A 21,359-nucleotide genomic window follows, 5' to 3' on the forward strand; every position below is an offset into this window, starting at 1 on the left:
CCAGGTCGAATGCCACAGATCTTAGTACCGGACAATAACCTAAATTCTCCATTAAAAAACTACGTACACATACTTTTACTATATAAATGCGAAGGTGTATCTATTTGTTTGTTATCTATGACAAATGATTGAACGAACTTTCTTAAAATTTGACTTTAAAATTTGAATTTGAGACAACGATAGTGACGTTGTTTTATACTATGTAATGACGATGATAATGATTAGAAAGACAATAAAATTGTATCATTATGTATTCTGTCTGTCCGTCCCTATGTATGCTTAAATCTTTAAAACTACGCAACGGATTTTGAAGCAGAGCGGTTTGTTTTTAATAGATAGAGTGATTCAAGAGGAAGGTTTCTATATATAATACATGTACACCCGTGCGAATCCGAGGCGAGTAGCTAGTGTAATAATAATAAAGATTGCGCTGTGCGAGGAATCAAACCTGCGATCACCGAAAGTAAGGCGATGTACTAAACCACTAGACCGCATTTTTTGTAATAAAATATATAAATTAAATGATTGAACGGAACTTTCTTAAAATTTGGCTGCCATTTATTTAAAAGCGCCTTTTTTTAACAATTAAACAATAACTAAAAAAATTGTAGAAAGCTCTTGAAAATGACATTCCTCTTCAATTTCAAAGTAATAATTTAGCTAACATTTATTTATAAACGAATTTTTTAATAATTAAAGAAAAAATATAAAATCATAATAGTGCTGGATGGAACTTTGTAGGTGCGAATAGTATAGATATGTAATATTATGTTATCTGTGGTATAGATTTAGTCAACCTCTGCAGTAGTAAATAAATATTTTACCTACAAGGCGTGCGTCGCTCCACTTTTTTTAAGTAGGTTACACGGGTGGCTGTGCATCTCCCCCATGCCTACTCACGTTCACTCTTTCAACTATGATTTTGAAATTGTTCGAGCATGGGTAATCATTTTAACTATTTTTATGGCTAGCTGTTTAGCACACCATCTTACTTCTGATTGTATGATTGTGTGTATTTGTATGTAGTTTGGGTGTTTTATATGTATATTATGTATGTATTTACAAAAAATCTATTAACTTGTATCAATCGTCTAGTACAAATATGATTATTTCTATCGTCTAGGAGTTTTATATGTATACTAGTTACTCGCCCCGATTTCGTCCGCGCGTACATGTATTTTTTTGTGAATGATAATGTAATGGTGCACCCGCCTGCACTAACGGTTTACGCTGGCGGGGCACCAGTGGAGGATGATAAGATGAACATGAGGTCAGGTCAGTTAGCACATCATGACAAATTCACCTAGAATTTATCACGATGGTTTCCAGGGGGAACCGCGTGGAGGTCGTCCCAATATGGTACATTGCTAGCAATGGGAGTTTCTAATTCCCATTACTAACAATCCCCTTCCCACCGGCGTACATGTATTATACATATAAACCTTCCTCTTGAATCACTCTATCTATTAAAAAAAACCGCTTCAAAATCCGTTGCTTAGTTTTAAAGATTTAAGCATACATAGAGACGAAAAGATAGCGACAGCGACTTTCTTTTATAGTATGTAATGATTATGTATGTATTTATTAAAAAAAAGAAACTACGTATAGACACCATCAATTGTCTAGCACCCATAACACAAGCTCTGCTTAGCTTGAGACTAGGTGATGTGTCCATTGACCAGGAGTTTTTTTTTTTGCTCTCAGCTTTTGCTGGTTTGTTAAACTTTATGGCATATACCACACTTATAGTATTATATTAAATAACACAAGTCAAGTAGCTGTGACGTGGTCAAGTGGAATGAGTAGTTATGCTCACTAAAATGTCCAGACATGTGGCGGCGTGGTGGGCCGGGTCATTGGGCTCCCTAAAATATGGACGAGAGCAGTGATGGCTGGCTCATCTGTCATACTCGTGAACGAATGCTGCTTGTAGGGACTGGTCTGCTCTTATCACTACGACTGATTTAATCTTACTGTATATTTACATTTGACCCAAAAAAAAATGTGCTGGTTGGTAGTTTGTATTCACACGTTTCGACTTGTAAATGTGAACTTACAAGGATTATTTAAAAGAGCAACACACAAGTTTCTTGCTCGTTCTTCTTGTGATGAAACAGCTTTCCGAACGAGCGGTAGATAAAAAAAATTGTTATGACTATTCAAAAGTGCTTAAATTAAGTTTATTTGAATAAATGATTTACTATTCTATAAGCTCTGCTTATTTTGAGATTAGATGGCGTTGTGTGAATTCTCCAGGGGTATCTAAAAATATAAAAAAAAAAATGGTAGAATCAAAAAACTTGACTATTCAAAAGTGCTTATATTAAGTTTATTTGAATTAAGATTATTTCCATTTCTAATAAAATTTATTTTTTTGTTTTTATTTCACAGCTTATTAAGCTTTGTGGCATATATAACACTTATATTATTATTATTATTTCATTTATTAACTAAAAAAGTAAATTCTGCATAATCGAATTCATAATTAGTACAACAAAACAAACGTATAAATCCGCATAAGTATAACTTTAAGCGTTTAAATGAAACATACAAACAGAAAATTGAATTGTTAAATAGGTAGTGACTTCCGCTTGCCGGGTGGCGCTATGTTGCCCCAACTGACACCTTCCGCTCAGTTCCGAACTGGCGCCAGTGTACTTGACTGAATGATTATTACATGTAACTGACGGCGGTATGTATCCTTTACGAATTAAGGTAATATTTAGAAATCATTAAGAGTTTTATTTCAAGATTAGTTTAGTTTAAAATTAAATTATTTTCTCAAATATATATGGGCAGGGAAGAAGATAGTTCGTTTATAAAAAAGATATAAAGATAGTTACATATATAGATAGAATATACTTTATTTGCAACATACAGTAAATAAGAGAACAATGTTACATTATTTTCTCAAATATATATTTATTTATACTAGCTGTACACGCGTACCTTGTATCGTCCTTTATAGCGTCCATTATACCGTTACCAGCATTTCATAACTGTATTAACTTATGAAATGCTGGTAACGGTATAAAGAACACCATAGATCTTAATTAAGACCACGTACATAAATTACAACCATCAAATTCCTACACTCCAACCAAAATAATTGAACGTAATAGAGCAGAATTACATTTACCTACATCAACAGGTATTTCACTACATGTCACACAAACTTAACAGGGTGAAAAACCTATCCACGTCGTAAATAAAGAAATGGCAGGTGTGAGAGCGAAAGATAACGGGATTTTAGTTCCCATGTATTATGATAATGTACCCGATCACATCTCGACGGTGGAATTTGGTTTTCGCACTGACAAGAATTTGATTTTCGCACTAGCGTAAACTCACTTATAGATAAATGAGTGTTCGATGGCGCGCAACAATCTAATAAAGTGTCTCCCCAGACTTTATATTCTTTCGTATTATTCACTTGCGAGTAGTTTTTATGGCAATTCAGTATCGGGAATATTGGCTTTGATGGTAATAGAAGGTTGAATATACTTTTTTGTGCACAAGAATACAAAATTAATAAGAAAATAAGATTCAATGTACATAAAGATGAAGTTGGTTCTAAAATAAATGTCTTCCAATAATTAAAACACAATATAGGTATCTATAACAATAGTGAAAAAGATAATCATGAAGTAATATCTAAAACTAACGGTAACAACTTTTAAATAGATAAATATAGTAAACACAAAATACGTAAAACGAAAATAAAAAGCAAGTGAATTTATCGAATTTAATGAAAGGATGAAATCAAAGCCAGGTCACTGATCTTGATCACCACCATCTAGGAATGAACTTTATTTTTGAAGCTGGTCTTTACAGCAAGCTAATTTTTGAAGCTTCATCAGATAGTAGTGGGCGAATGCAGGTGGCACTCCAAAACGCGGAAAGACTTCTGGAGTGGCTGAAAGCCAACTTCTGAGCCTGAGCGATACGACTTTAATCTGAGGGCACAGCACAGCAGCAATTTTAAAATTCAAAAGAAATAAATCACATAGTTTAACTACATGAACGCACTGCCTTCGTTACAATAAAAAAATGCCCATGGCCTATCAAACGTTTTAATAAAAAGTAAGCCTAACCCAGATATTGAAGCGGTAGAAATTCAGATCGAAGCAGTCTTTGAAGTCGAAATATTTTAATTCGCTCGTATTGTATAAGCAAAATCTCTTTGATACCTGCAACCATGGGGTCGATAACGCATTTTTGTAATGTCAGAAGATTTTGTGCAAGTTAGAAGCTGTTTGCGTGAAATATGAATCTTTACATTCTATTTACGGTTCCGGTGGTGTAGGGGTTTGGACACCGTCTTATTTCCTATGGTCGCGGGTGCAAATCTTGAAACATTTGTATTCTTGAATATGATTGCTTATATCTTTTTAGAAGTTGTTTATGTCTAGCATGTGTATATTTGAGAGGATTAAAGAAAAGAGACAGATCATAGATATTATTGAGAATAGGCGGGGAAAAATGTTGGGGCACTTGATACGACACGACGAACTAATTAACAACATTATAGAAGGAAAAATAGATGGAAAGAGAGGAAGGGGAAGACCAAGACACAGCTATATCAAGCAAGTTAAAGAAAAAGTCGGAGTCGTGTCGTATCAACAGCTAAAGGGACTGATAGAAGATCGTGGAAGGTGGCGGGAGCTCCACCGACAAGAGCACAGCTCTTAAATTATGAATGAATGAATGAAATGTGTATATTTATAAAATAAAACGAGTTTAACATAAAACTTGTTAACATAAACTCAATTTTTTTTCTGATATAATCTCCGAATAAACAGAAATTGAAACCATTACTAATATTCAGGTTCGAGAGATCGATAGAGATCTTTAGGGGAGGCCATTGTTCAGTTTTTTTTTCCTTTTAAATTTAGGGACTTTTATACCATCTAAGTACATGTCAGTCCCATTGTGCCTTAAAACCAATCACTCCATTACCTCACCAGTGAACAAATTGCCTTATCCGCACCGCCCGAAGGATTGGCTAAAACAGTTTGTATGGCACCAACATCTAATATATTTATTTCAAGGTCTGACGTTATTCCATGCCGTAGACTCTCGTTCCTGACACACTCCATTAGCAAATGATAGCTAAAACGTTTAATGAATTACACTTATTCGGGGTTCCACTGAAAATCAGCGTCGTGGCTTTTGTCATGGCATAATGCTGAGATGGGCCTCTTACACACACATCAGCACACAGTGACGCGGTGACGATGCCCCGCAGTGGTGGATACGCATTTTTTTTTTCATTTTTATCATTGTTTTTGGTATATGTGTTTATATATATTATTTTCTTTAGTTTGATTTTCTTGTTCGCTTTTTTTTTAAATTTTTTTTTTCTCTTAATGATTTGTATTGTATTTATTATTTCTATTTATATGTTATAATACTTTATATGCTGCTGTGAGCATCGTCATTGCTGTGTTGTGATGTGTGATAGTAATAAATATTATTTTATTCTATTCTAATTAAGGTAGCATACCTAAATTAGAAGAGAATAAAATAAATATTCATAATAGAATAAAATAATCGCTTTCAGCTTTAAACTTAACAATCACTAACAACACTAATCACGTACTAGTTATTCATAGAGATGATATCGACACTGTAGATGAAACCAAAACGTATAGTGAATTCATGTAAAGCGCTGTCTGCTTTAAACTTAACGTCTCAACGTATCCGCGCACGCATTTCGCTTGGCTATTATTTTTTAATAAATCTTCGTAAGCCCACAAAAGCTTAATAATTGTCGATATTAAAAAAAGCACCCGTCGACCTCGGGGGAGAAAATGGGGAATTTATAGAAGGCTTTTGTCTTGGCTTTTTGGGAGCTATCTTTATGAGTAAATAAGAATATTATAAGCATCAGGCCTCATAAAGTGCTCTTTTAACGAACTATTTGTTTTTTGGTCAACTGTGGGTAGGTGTTGTTAGTTTGGGGCCTGCTACTAAAGTGGGCCACCGCCGCGGGAGTTGCGGTTGACTGTCATCGATCCCGCGATTCCGGCATAGGCGTTGGGTGAGAGACATCTTGGAGTTTTTAGTGAGTAGGAGTCTCACAGTACCCGCGGGCTTCCACCGGGGCCGGCGGGTCCCCATGAGGGATTTTCTCCAAGTCAAAAAAAAAAAAGGTGTTGTTATTTTGTCAAATATATATATGACAAACTAACAACACCTACCCACACTATGACTGATTTCCTCTTATTAATTGTTTAACCAGTTGGTTATATATTCAATATTTTTTCTATTTGAGTATTTAATTGAATTAGTGCTAATTGGTGGTTTGTATTCACACACTTAAAGTTAAAAATGTAAAGTAAGAATACAATTATTTAAAAGAGCAACACGCAAGTTTCTTGCTCGTTCTTCTTGTGATGAGACAGCTTTCCGAACGAGCGGTAGATTAAAAAAATGTAATGACTATTCAAAAGTGCTTCAATGTAAGTTTATTTGAATAAATGATTTTCTATTCTATTCTATATTAGGAACTAGCTGTACCAGCGACTTCGTTCGCGTGGAATTTAACTTTATTTTTCTAAAATAAAAGTAGCCTAAGTTACTCCTTACTACATCAGCTACAATGTCGGTCCAGCCATTTCAGAGATTAGCCGGAACAAACAGACAGTCAAAAATTGTAAAAAATGTTATTTCGGTGTATGTACCGTATTTGTATATGAATGTAGTAAAAAACGGTTATTTCAATATTACATACAGACACTCCAATTTTATTTATATGTGTAGATGATACTGTTTTGCCCTTTTCAGGGCGAAATAATAAGGTAAGTCTTCGAACATTTTATATTACTGTAAAATGAAATGAAATTTATTTTTGAAATATTGGTAAATATGATGTTATACATGAAATTGATTCATCAGCAATATTTACCATAGGCATGCAAATTATGTGAAAGTTTTGTGTGTTACTCAAATATTCATAGACACTGTAAAAATTACTTAATTACCAAGTATTATATTTTATGAGATCTCAGTTCTTTAACGACATACGATGATTACAATTTTGTTACTATTTTTTTTTATATAATGTCACAAGACACTTCACACAGTGTCCAAACTAAGCAGAGCTTATATTATGGGTTCTAGATACATTTTCGTACATGCATACCGATACAAACAATCATACAGCGCGAGGAATCGAACCCGCGACCATCGCAATTGAGGCGGTGTTCTAAACCGTTAGACAACATAGTTAATACAATATGTTTATTTAATATATAAATGCGTTACTATAGGAGAAACGAGGAGTCTGTAAAAACAATAGTGATCCAATTACACGACCTCTAGACAAGCTATTAGAGGGAGTATATTATTCTAGAGCAGAGGTTCCCAAACTTTTTTGTGTCGTAGACCCTTTGCTATATTTTCGGTTTTGGGTAGACCCCCCATTCTTACCTGTGTATTGATTTTTTATAAATTTCTAACTGTAGTAAAGTTTAGTGTTAAAAATATAAAGTAAAATTACAAGATGACCGCTATCGTTGACCCCTTGCAGTTTGTCATAGACCCCTGGGGGTCAAGCCCTCTAGAACAGTGATTCCCAAAGTGGTCTATACTTTGGGAATCACTGTTCTAGAGGGGTCTAACTGTTAAAACTTGTAGAAATTATATGAAACTTACGCATGAATATAGGTACTACACTATTATCTTGAATAAATACACTATTACTAAAAACTAGCTTTTACCCCAACTTCATCTGCTTGTTCTAAAATAAACAGCCCCCGTGATAAAATCTGTCTAAACGTCAAACTTCTATGTATAATATGTATGTATTTACGTAAACAATCTATGTATTTGCATCAGTTATCTAGTACCCATAACACAGGCTCTAGCTGGCTTAACTTGGATCTACATGGCGCTGTGTGAATTGCGAAAGTCCTAAAACTTCCGTAGAACAGATTCAAAAGCAAACTTCATCTATCTGCACTTGTCAAATGGTAGAATAAGAGAGTGCACAGGTGGCGTCATCTGGAAACCGTTTGAACAAACACCATAAATTGTTAGATGCTCCTATAATGGAGGATTCTATTCAATACTTTTGAGGCGAGATATCTCAGTCGCCTTATTGAAAATAAATTGGTCTGTCGCACCACCGGGATATGATACGAGCGGTAACGGGTTTGAGGCTTCGGTCGGTGTATTAGCGTGTAGCGTGGAATTGTATTCACTGGCTGTGAACCTGCGACTTCATTCACGTGGTTAATAATAAGTATGTATTATAACTTTTTTGTTTGTAAACTGTTAGAATATAACCAACATCATTCATCACAAGAAGAATAAGCAAGAAACTCGTGTGTTGCTCTTAAAAGAGCAACACACAAGTTCTTGTTCTTCTTGTGATGAGATAGCTTTCCGAATGAGCGGTAGATTAAAAGAAATGTGATGACTATCCAAAAGTGCGTCAATGTAAGTTTATTTGAATAAATGACATATTGTAAATTAAATAATGTAAATTTAATATTGTAATGGGTGAAAACTGTGATCGGTACAGCCTATGCTGTAAATAATATAATTGACGTAGTGGAGTAACCTGAAACAGTCATGCTCGCTATAAAGTTCAAACTTGTGGCGGCGTGGTGGGCCGGGTCGATGTGCTCCCTCAAATATGGTTGAGTGCAATGATGGCTGGCTCACACGTCATACTCGTGAACGGGTGCTGCTTGTGGGGACTGGTCTGTTCAGGTTGTGAACACTGATTAAATTTTTTGTTCTTTGCGATAGCATATGCTGGTGGTCACTCTATTCTCCCAAATTTGAATTTTAATAACTGTATTTATTATAAACATGTTCCACTATTATTTGAAAAAAATACGAGCTGAGTTTCTTTTCAGTTCTTCTCATCTCGATATCATTCCGAACAGACGGTAGATTTGACATATCATAAGAGTCTGTAATAGACCTACATGAATAAAGATATTTTGAAATGATTTTCTATGCGATTCTTTTTATAAAAAGAATATTTCTATGACATCCGGCTCGAAGGACCATAAAGATGTATGAGTCTGCTGTGACCCACAAAATCTGGATGCTATGATTTATAAATGATAAGTCCGGGCTGCTTTCCAACTTGATTTATTGAGTATGATGATTGAGTCTGCATTTCGAATAAGCGGTTGAATAAAAAACACTTGACTATTCAAAAGTGCTTATACGAGTATTAAGTTTATTTGAATAAAGTTTATTTCTATTTCTATTAATAGAATTTATATCACGTAATGGATTAATATATTTTTTTTAATTCCGCGACCATTAGCATGTATGAGACCACAAATATTCATTTAGGAGACCTGACCACCGTGTTGGAGCAGTATGATCTTTCCTACTGATGATTAAATTTGATTTTTATTTTTTATGGATGATAATGGAATAGTTCACCCATTTGCGCTAACGGTTTACGCTGGCGGGGCACCAGTAGAAGATCATAAGATGAGAATGAGGTCAGTTCAGTTCGCCCATCATGGCAAATTCACCAAGAATTTATCACGATGGTTTCCAGGGAGAACCGCGTGTAGGAAAAACCTGACATGGTACATTCCTCTCAATTTGATCATTACTGGATCTACACCCATTTCTCTTTATGTAATATTAATACAAAAAACTTGACGTTTATAAGTAGATTTAATATCCTACATGAATAATTTATTTTTGATTTGATAATGAGCTAATACACAATGTGCCACCTAAACATGGTACAGAAGAAGAAGCACATAAAGAAGACCAACCGGAACCACTTTGGTACTGCACCCAATGGGCCCAACATCCGATTACGTGCTGCTGTACCGACCACGGCAATGTACCTGTTCCGCTTACACTACGCCACCAAGGAGCAGGGCATTGTCGACTACATACGGACCAGGAGGATGAGGACATTGAGGATGACGCAGCTGGAATCGAGCCATAACGCGAGTTTCAAGGCGTTGATAGCCCGGGTTCCCAGCAACATGCTGCCCACCTTCATGAAGGAGGACTACTGGCCGAAGGGTGTAGTGTATCGGCGCTACCGTGGCAGATTATCATCAGTGCCGTGATCACACAGACAATTTTTATTTCTTTTGTCAACTATCGTTTTAAACACCAGTAATTAAAAATGGTAAAGTCAATAATCATGTTCTTTATCTGAGGCATTCAGAGTAACCTGAAACGAAACGGCAGAGACCAGAGCCCAAGTAATCTTTGTGACATTGACAAGTAGATTGATGGATGGCTGGAACTGACGTAGCGGGAGTTTGGAGCGAAAAGATTGGAGTGTTTATTATTATAAAAACAAATAAGATATAGGTAATTGTGAATATTGTAGGCATTGGGGGGTTTATTAGTTGGGACTGGGAGGATACCAGTAGTGAAGGAGAGTGCTGATGCAGTCTAAAAGAGCCCTTTAAAGCAACACCCGTGTCACAACCACTGCTGAGCAGTTTTGCGGCTTATTGTTTTTATATTATGTTGTATAAATTTTCCTGGTTCCTGAACCATCGGTGGCCGTCATCAGGGCCTAAGTCATCATAACTAGTGGTTTTAAAACATTTCTTATAATTATATTATTTATATGTAAGGTATTTATAATAAATAAAATAAATTTTAAACTTTCGTGTTTAATATACATTATTTAAATTATTAACCGCGTCTTAACACGAATAATTTTATGGCAAATAAAGGTATTTACCTCTCGGCGTTTCGATTAGGTTGCACTAGCCGTGGTCACGAGCTGACTGGAGTAACAGCGATGTCAATATAGATAGGTGACAGCAGTTTTTTCTTCATCTACCGTCTCTAGATTGTTTAACGAAGAGAGGTAAATACCTTTATTTGCCATAAAATTATTCGTGTTAAGACCCGGTTAATAATTTAAATAAAATAAATAAGGTATCGGCAATGATCACGTGGTACCAACACAATCCGCTAACACCCGAGCCCCACCTCAGTCCAATATAATTTTCACTGAATGCAAACGAAATTGTCTTACGATGCCGACGTCGATCGAACTCGATCGAATATCGTTCGCAAGGAGGTAATGACTCGTGCGGATCTAACATGGGCAACGTGGAGACACGTACCATGAATGACGCGTGAAATGAAGTTGGTATGTTGTCTGTTTATATGTGTATATGCATCTACTTAAGTAAACAGCTATCACTAGCTCCATTGAGTACAGACATATTAAGAAACTGTGACTATTTTATCTTATATATAAAATTCTCGTGTCACAGTTTTCGTTCCCATACTCCTCCGAAACGGCTTGACCGATTCTCATGAAATTTTGTGAGCGTATTGAGTAGGTCTGAGAATCGGCCAACATCTATTTTCATCCCCCTAAATGTTAGGGGTAGTCCATCCCTATTTTTTTTTTATTTTAAGGCAAAACAACGTTTGTCGGGACAGCTAGTATATATATATATATTTAAAAACTTGATGTTCATAAGCGGCTAAAATAAATAAATGAATTTTGAATTTAGGACACGTAATTTTTACACATAAAGATAGACAGAATGCCTTTATTGCTTTATTGCTACTTGTATTTTAGAAAAATTCTTTCATTTTAGAAAAGTCAATTTATATTCCACGCGGACGAAGTCGCGGGTACAGCTAGTATCAAATAAGAAAGCCAACTAATTTTACTAACTAAAAAGATATAATCCTAATACATAAAACAACAAACTGTTACAATATAACATAGTAAATGTGCAAAACTCTCGTGAAACAGCTTCTCCTGAATCCCGTTTCCTCAAACTATGTAGCAAGTTCGGGATCATTATCTGAAGCACAAATCAGTCTTTACTGCCGAAACTATTGTATAAATATCGTATAAAACATATGAAATACTAGCTGTACCCGCGGCTTCGTCCGCGTGGAATTCAACTTTATTTTTCTAAAATAAAAATAGCCTAAGTTACTCCTTATCACATCAGCTGCCTGCCAAAAAAAGTCCCGTCAAAATCGGTCCAGCTATTTTAGAGATTATCCGGAACAAACAGACCGACAGACAAAAATTGTAAAAAATGTTATTTTGGTATAACTACCGTATATATATTCATACGCATGTAGTAAAAAATGTTATTTTGGTATAACTACCGTATATATACTCGTATTCATACGCATGCAGTAAAAAGCGGTTATTTCTACTGAAATAACCGCTTCTATACATATAAATAAAATTGGAGTGTCTGTTTGTAATACTTTACAAACAGACACTCCAATTTTATTTATATGTATAGAATAGATAATATAACATATTTATACAAAGAACTGGCGATATCCGATTGAAATAACCCATCGAATGGCCAGATAAAAAAGGGTTGATATCCCGCAACAAAAGTTATGTTCGCACTGACAAAAGTAACACTGCTTCCCATAGTCTGTTAAGAGTATTCAATAATCCCACCGAATCCCGGGCATGCAAAGGTATCGCGTCATTTAGCATCCGATCCCGGATCCCGTGGGACCGAGACTCCGGTCGGTAAGCCCAGAAATTTGCATTTATGAATAATATTGCAGGCGCGTGTGTATGTTGAATCTTTTTCAGTGATATTAAAAACATTTCTTATATTCTTGAGGGGAGGTTTATAACCAAATGTTATTTGGATTTATATCGTTCACGCCTTAATCCTCGTTGTGGGGAGACTCTTAGGATATTTAAGCGGCATATTGTATACTAGCTTTTGCCCGCGGCTTCGCTTAATTTATCCCCTTAGAGGAGGAATTTATCACAATCCTTTCTTAATTGATTGATTTTAGAAATATGAAAGCGTAGCGGTTTTTGTATTGATTGCCGCATGCATTCTTATGTAAAATGTGAATACTATAACTATCAGATGGCAATTGTAAGTAGCTTTGACGTGGTCTAGTGTTTTGAGTAGTTATGCTCACTAAAATGTCCAGACTTGTGGCGGCGTGGTGAGCCGGATCATTGGGCTCCCTAAAATATGGTCGAGCGCAGTGATGGCTGGCTCATCCGTCATACTCGTGACTGGACTGGTCTGCTCTAATCAATATGACTGATTTCCTCTTATTAATTGTTTAACCAGTTGGTTATATATTCAATATTTTTCTATTTGAGTATTTATTGAATTAGTGCTAATTGGTGGTTTGTATTCACACACTTAAACTTAAAAATGTAAAGTAACAATAAAATTATTTAAAAGAGCAACACGCAAGTTTCTTGGTCGTTCTTCTTGTGATGAGACAGCTTCCCGAACGAGCGGTAGATTAAAAAAAATGTAATGACTATTCAAAAGTGCTTCAATGTAAGTTTATTTGAATAAATGATTTTCTATTCTATTCTTAGGGGGTGCCTACGTCATAGTAGCTTTATGCATGTAAAGTCTCAGCCCGACCGAAAGTTTCATACATTATTTATATTATTAACCGGGTCTTAACACGAACTAATTTTAAATTTTTTTTGGTAAATCATCATTCATTGCCTTGTCTTTATCCCATTATTTGTGGTCGGCGCAGTATGTCATACTCTTCCACTGCTCTCTATCGGTCGTCATATCTGAACATACTCTTCTTTTATTCATATCATCTTTCACACAATCAATGCATCTTTTCTTAGGGCGCCCCCTCCCTTTACATCCATCCACATTCATTTATGGTAATTAATTAAACACAACTAATTTTATGGTAAATAAAGGTATTTACCTCTCTCGACGTTTCGACTAGGTTGTTGAGTGGAGTAACAGCGATGTCAATGTAGATAGGTGACAGCAGTTTCTTTATCTACCGTCACTAGATTGTTCAATGAAAGTTCGCGACACACAGCACTCACGGTATCCGTACACTTATTGACTATTGATGCTACTGAACTTTGCTTGAATTTATTTATGACTGGATTCCACGCAGATGATAATTTTAAACCATCCTCTCTGTTGAAATTGGGATGTTTTTTAATTTCAATCGCCTCCCGGACCATTCGTGGGTAATAGTGGCGATCAGTAGAGACGACCTTAGGCGCATGTAGTTCAATCCAGTGATTTGTTCCAGCGTTAAGACCAGGTTAATAATATAAATAATGTATATTAAAAACGAAAGTTTAAAAATAACCAAAGTTTCATACAAACTTGCATCCCCTATTTTCTCCCCGTGGGGGTAGAATTAATCAAAATCCTTTCTTAGCGGATGCCTACGTCATAACATCTACCTGCATGTCACATTTCAGCCCGATCCGTCCAGTGGTTTATTCCAGATATATTCTGGAAGTCCGTCACTTTGTGCTTTTTTTTTTTTAATTAACACATTTTTACATTTTCACTTTTTTAATATTATTATATTTATTTAATTTCCACTTTTGTACAACTCCAGCCGAGATGTTACAATTTGCCTAACAGTGACACCGAGGCAGACCTTATCCGTCTGGCCCAGAACCACCGCTGGCCGGCCGGGTGAGTTGACAACATGCATGTTGCAGTGTCAGTGTCACCCATCTTTATTTGGAGGATTAGATTTATCAATATGCATATACAATTATATAAATCTTACACTACTACTAATCTCACAGTTTTCATTACATTGTGCAATGTAAGAATTCATAATGTAACAATACACATTATGAATTCTTACACTGCATATACAATTATATGAAATCTTATTTTAACACTATTTTCAAAGTTCACTATTTGTTATAGTCCAGGTTTTGTTTAATTATTGTTTGTTTAATTTCACAGTTCACTTTTTGTCGTAATTTGGCAATTTTTTTTTTTATTTATTTTTTTTATTTCACAGCTAGGGAAAGATTTATAACAAGTTCCTGGAACGGTTTCGCTGAAATGTTATTTTAACACGGCTATTGATTACATTATTTCCTTTTGACAAAAATGAAATAGCATATGCTAGTGGTCACTATATTCTTCCTAACTGAATTTTAAAAAGAATCTGTTATTTTGTAATGATATACAAGTTCGTTTATAGTAAACTAGCTGACCAGCGCGACTTCTTCTGCGTTTTATTTCCCCACCTTTGCAATATTTATACCTTGTTTAATAAGATTGTTTATGCTGTATATACATATTATATACATATATACATATTATTATTATTGTGGTTTGCGGTTTAGCAAACGGTCTAATTCCGATGGTTGCGGGTTCGATTCCTCGCACGGTACAGACATTTGTATTCATAAGTATGTTTGTTTGTATCGGTCTGGGTGTTTTCTATGTATAGTATACATGTATTTACAAAAAATATCTAAGTTTTTATATCAGTTGACTAGTACCCATAACACAAGCTATGTTTAGCTTGGGACTAGATGGCGATGTGTGAAGTGTACTGAGATTATTATTATTATTATATGTAAAGGATAATGTTCTACATATATACGTACATTTAAAAAAAATCTTATTTAGAAATATAAATCATATTTTGACAAAGTTATTTACATTTAAATGGGAGCGATATATATCGTTAGAAATTGTAGCCTAATTTCAAAATAGTAACTTTATTTAGAAAAAAACCTTACTGTGAATATGTAGTTATATGTCCACATATCACTATTCGCAATAAAACTGAAAATTCAAATCCGATTGAAAGTATACAAAACTATTTGAATTCAATAAAATAAAATGCAGTATTTTCGTATCGCAAACCGTGTACCACAGCAAAGGATCTTCGTGAATGGTCACTAAAGCCGCGATTACAGACTAGTGATAAACGTACAGTAGTTCAAAGGAAATAATAATCTCAAGACAATTCACACAGCGCCATCTAGACCCAAGTTAAGCTAACTAAAGCTTGTGTTATGGGTACTAGATAACTGATACAACTGCATAGATATTTTTTTTCGTAAATACATATATATTATACATAGAAAATACCCAGACCGATACAAATAATCATACTCATGAATACAAATGTTTGTGCCGTTCGAGGAATCGAACCCGCGACCATCGGACGTAAAGCGGTGTGCTAGACCGCTAGACCACGAGGCCGTCGATATATATATATATATGTGTGTAAAGTGTACAATTGTCAAATGTGTATATGTAATAATGGTTGACAATAAATGTTTTTCATTCATTCTTTCTTTCTTTCTTATTCCATATATATAAAAATAATTAAAACATTGTGGAATTGAACTACGGCAAACGTTCTCGTCTGTTCACTGGCGCGGTGAGCAAATCGCTAGCAACGTCTCGTAGCGTGAAATCACTGGCGGCAAAGATGTTCGCATTCGCATTTCTTCGTCATTGTCTTTGTGACTGAATTTGTCGTGAAAATGTGCCACTGCTAGATCGGAGGGTGCCGCTCAGCCTCGAGATGCCAAACGTTTAACTTTTAACACGATTGTGGGCGGTGTTAAGATTATTTCTTAGGTGTTGGAGCGAAATGTTTAGTGTAACTTAATTTGTTTCGTCGCGTAATATTTTCACTTGAATTTTTACCTTCTATATTATATATTATATATTTAACTTCTATATATCTTGTATATATAAAATTTTCATGTCAAAGAGTTACTTGCCCATAATTCTCCGAAACGGATTTACCGATTTTGATGATATTTAATACGTATATGACGATTTTGATGATGTTTACACTCGGTTGGTCTGAGAATAGGTTATCTTTTTTTACACCCCCAAGGTATTAAGGGTGGCCCATTTTTTTTTTATAATTTGCTATGTTTTTTTATTTATCTCACTGTTAGCCATACACGTCTGAGAATAAGTTGTTAACTATTTTTATACTTCTAAGTAATAAACATTTATAAGCAATAACCAACACCCTAATTTTTTTTTTATTTTATGAATTAAAAAAATGTTTAAACAATACATATATATATATATGTACAATTCTATATTTTCAACCTTCTATATATCTACAATCAACCGTTTATATTAGCGATATTAATTTATATGGCAAAACAAATGCTGTCAGTTGCCGCATCAGCTAGTAACTGACTGTCTGGTCATCCGCACCCTTGGAGAGGAGCAGGTTCTATCATCTAGTATAATAAAAAAAACATACTTTCACGCTTATTATACTAGATGGGGTAGCGGCGTTGTCAATTGTCAACGTTGTGATGTAAGGTACAATGCTACATTTTCAGGTAAACTGCAACCCAACGTGGCAGCGAGTGAAGCAGTCATATATTGGATTAATTTAATTGATTTTAGGTGTATATGTGTGTATGTGTGATGGAAGTCGATAGAATCTAAAATCTGAATTATTAAAAAATGTAATTATTACAATAGGCACTTTCTTCTTCTTAGACCTTCTATATTAGAATAGAATAGAATAGAAAATCATTTATTCAAATAAACTTAATTTAACCACTTTTGAATAGTCACAACAATTTGTTATTATCCACCACTCGTTCGGAAAGCTGTCTCATCACAAGAAGAGAGCAAGAAACTTGCGTGTTGCTCTTTTAAATAATTCTTGTAAGTTTACATTTACAAGTCGAAACGTGTGATAAGATAAACAATGTATTAAAATAACTTACCCATAATTAAGTTGCATTATATAAATACACGTAATCGAAAATTGCAGCTTACCTGTGAAAAAGAAAAAGAAATTATGAGAAAAGAGCTGTGTTTTTTTCTAATATTTCCTACAGTGTGACATATAGTGACAATTTTTTCTTATAAGTTTAATTTTTAAATTTGTATCTTTAAATAAAATATCGTATATATATATTATGATATACCTAATTAAATATAAATAAAATTGGAGTGTCTGTTTGTACTATTGAAATAACCGTCTTTTACTACATGCATATGAATACAAATACGGTACATACACTAGAAAAACACTTTTTAAAATTTTTGTCCGTCTGTCTGCGGTCTGTTTGTTCCGGCTATTCTCTGAAATAGCTGTACCGATTTTAACGGGACTTTTTTTTGGCAGGTAGCTGATGTAATAGGGAGTAACTTAGACTACGTTTATTTTAGAAAAATAAAGTTAAATTAAAGGAACTAGCTATTGCCGCGACTTCGTCCGCATGGAATTTTGACAAATATTGTAAAAAATGTTATTTTGGTTTATGTACCGCATTTATATTCATACGCATGTAGTAAAAAACGGTTATTTCAATATTACCAACAGACACTCCAATTTTATTTATATGTATATATAGGTAATACATATTTACATCACGAACTAACTCTGCAAAAGGTAGAAAACTTTTGTAATTCATTAAACCGTTAAGCTTAATTCTCTTTGATATATATGGAGTTAAGCTTTTCAATTTATCAGAAGAACCATTAAATTATTATATTATTTAATAATCCGGTTATAGAAAAGTTGCGAGGTAACAGATTGAGCTGGTATGGGTATGTTACGCGGAGGAACGAGGATCATGTCTTATGGAAAGTATATAATATGTATGTGGATGGATGTAAAGGGAGGGGACGCCCTAAGAAAAGATGGATGGATTGTGTGAAAGATGAATGAACCCCGGCCAACTGTGCTTCTCCGGGGGTAAGTTGCCATCTCCTCTCCTTAAGAGGGGAGATGAGATTTTTTTTTAAGTTTAGTAATAATAATAATAATAAAATAGAACTAAAAATACAATGGCAGGTGGAAACAGTAAAAACTCTCCCAATTATTATCTCGTCCACAGGTGTCATCCCAGCATCCCTACACACTAGTCTCAAGATATTACAACTTCACTCACTTACTTTCATACTTCTCCAAAAAGCTGTAATATTAAACACTTGTAGAATAGTCCGCAAATTTTGTCTTCCACTTAAAAATTATCCATCCTCATCATTCATCATTTATACTATCATTGTTTGGTGATTATTATTATAAAATTAAAAAATTACCCCATCAAAGGGAGATATTTAATATATATATAAAGAAATAATAATAATAATAATATCCCAGTAAACCCCAGCAAAAAGTCAGCTTTTTTGCTGTCATTCTCAGAAAAGCGAAACACACAAATAATTATAATAATAACAATAATGGGGCCCTGAACCCCGGCCGACTGTGCTTCTGCCGGGTGTATGTTGCCATCTCCTCTCCTTAAGAGGGGAGAAGAAAATTTTTGAAAAAAAAAATAATAATATCAGCATAATTACACAGCGCCATCTAGACCCAAGTTAAAATAGCTAAAGCTTGTGTTATGGGTACTATATAACTGATATATATACATAGATATTTTTTTTGTTAATGCATACATATTATATATAGAAAACACCCAGACTGATACAAACAATCATACTCATGAATACAAATGTTAAACCGCTAGAACACAGACCGTCATGTAGTTTACAATTTATTAAAAGCAAGCGCAGTCACGTGTAATAGTTAAAGACATACACTAATACCCGGCTGGATCGATTGGCAATAAAGCAATATATCAAAAGGTAAATATTGCTATTGGGCGGTCTGCCAGGCAATGTCGACAGCTCGCCAAAGCCAATATTGAGGGTGCCCTGGAATCGAATCGTTGTCAATGGTTATGAGATGATGCTCAAATATGAGCATGCTATATTACAGTCCGAGATCTCCAAAAGCATGCTTTACACTATAATAGTAGAGAATGCTTTGAAGATCTGTCTGTTCATTCCACCGTATCGTGTGTGTATGTAGTCATGACTCATTAATAGAGACATTCAAAGAGGTAAAAATTCTCACCGATGCTTCTCAATATATAACTATACTATCTGTGCCCGCAATTTCATTCGCGTCGTTATCAAAAACGCGATTATCTTTGGAAGCCCTCAAGTGTGGATAATTTTTTTATGCAAAATTTTTCACTGATGCTTCGTATCTATTGGTCGTAGCGTAATGTTATATAGCTTAAAGTATTACTCGATAAATGGACTATCCAACACAAAAATAATTTTTCATTTCGAACCAGTAGTTCCTGAGATTAGCGCGTTCAAAACAAACTCTTCAGCTTTATATTTACAAGGATTGTTTAAAAGAGCAACACACAAGTTTCTTGCTTATTCTTCTTGTGATGAGACAGCTTTCCGAATAAGCGGTAGATTAAAAAAAATGTTGACTATTCAAAAGTGCTTAAATTAAGTTTATTTGAATAAATGATTTTCTATTCTATAATATTAGTATACATATATGTATATAGATATACATAAATATGTATATTAATATTGTGTAGTGTTTTATTGTAAATTTTATATGTTTTTTTATTCGTTGACAATAAATTTCAAGCTTCAGCTAATATGAAATAGAGCAAACTTCAGAATTACCACACAAATGTACAGGAATCAAACTCGAGTGTCACACGTTCCTATCCCATCTCTAAATACCATTCAAAAAGTTCACACTTATTCAAGTTAGGAACAAAGTAATAGGCTTACATCCGGAAGTTATTGGCTCTAACTTTGAGTAGATTTATAGTCGACTTAACCTACTTAAACAAAGTTGGACTCTAATTGATGTCTAAGCTTGGAGTTTATAAGTTACGCTTTTAATATCAATGAAAGAAATGCTTTCTGTTACCTAACTTTCGATTTTAGTACACATCTAAATCAATATTACGAGAAAAATGAGGAATGATTTGATTTAGAATAGAATAGCATAGAATAAAATAGAATAGAATAACATTTATTACATCACACATCACAACACAATAAAACCGATACTGACAGCAGCATATAAATTATTATATAAGATAAACGTAAATAAAAACAATGCATTAAATTAGATACGAAATAAAAAAAAGAACAAAGGATAAAATAAATAAAAAAAAATCTATTTGTTTATTTATGGATACTACAAAAAAATAGTTGATGGTCCATAAAAAGCAAAGATATCGGCGAAGATACTGTATTATTATGCTTGTAATAATTATGATAATAATGTGGTTTCTAGAAATAAATAGTTTATTTAATACATATCGAAAGAAAAGCAAATAATAAAAGCGAAGAAAGATAATACAATGTTTTTATATCTATTGTTGTCATAATATATATGTAAATATCTCTTTTTTATATATTATATACATTATAGTAGGTATATATTTATATTTATGTATGTATATTTGTAAGTATTTAAAAAAAAAACCGATTTACCTATGTTAGGTAAAATTATAGGTTAGTCCTTTCCCACTACTGCCCATCAACCGCTTTCTGTTCTTACCTAAAGGTTAGCTGGTAGAGAATGCCATATGGCATTAGGCTCGCCAAATTGTACAACTTTTAAGAGTGCAATAAAGAATAATTAAAAAAAAAAAAATTCTACCCCTTTTTATGAAAATGGCGCGGACGGAGAAGTATGAAATTTCGCAAAATTATAGTTTATGTAGAGAAGAAGTGCAGAATGCTAATATTTTTTTAAATCATGTATTTTAAAATAAAATATTTAAAAATACATTAAGGAATAAAAAAAATATTATACTTAGTACCATGTATTTTATGATA

At 34.1% G+C, this 21,359-nt stretch overlaps 1 protein-coding gene across 1 annotated transcript in view; it reads right to left on the minus strand.

Annotated features, from left to right (window-relative positions):
• The window catches only part of LOC131847539 (dystrophin-like), a 669,707-nt gene that overhangs the window by 407,265 nt on the left and 241,083 nt on the right, over positions 1-21,359 (minus strand). The window lies entirely within an intron of this gene.

This window comes from Achroia grisella, unplaced genomic scaffold (assembly GCF_030625045.1).
Source record: "Achroia grisella isolate CSIRO2021 unplaced genomic scaffold, CSIRO_AGI_Agris_v1 utg537, whole genome shotgun sequence".
NCBI classification, from domain to species: Eukaryota; Metazoa; Arthropoda; class Insecta; order Lepidoptera; family Pyralidae; genus Achroia; species Achroia grisella.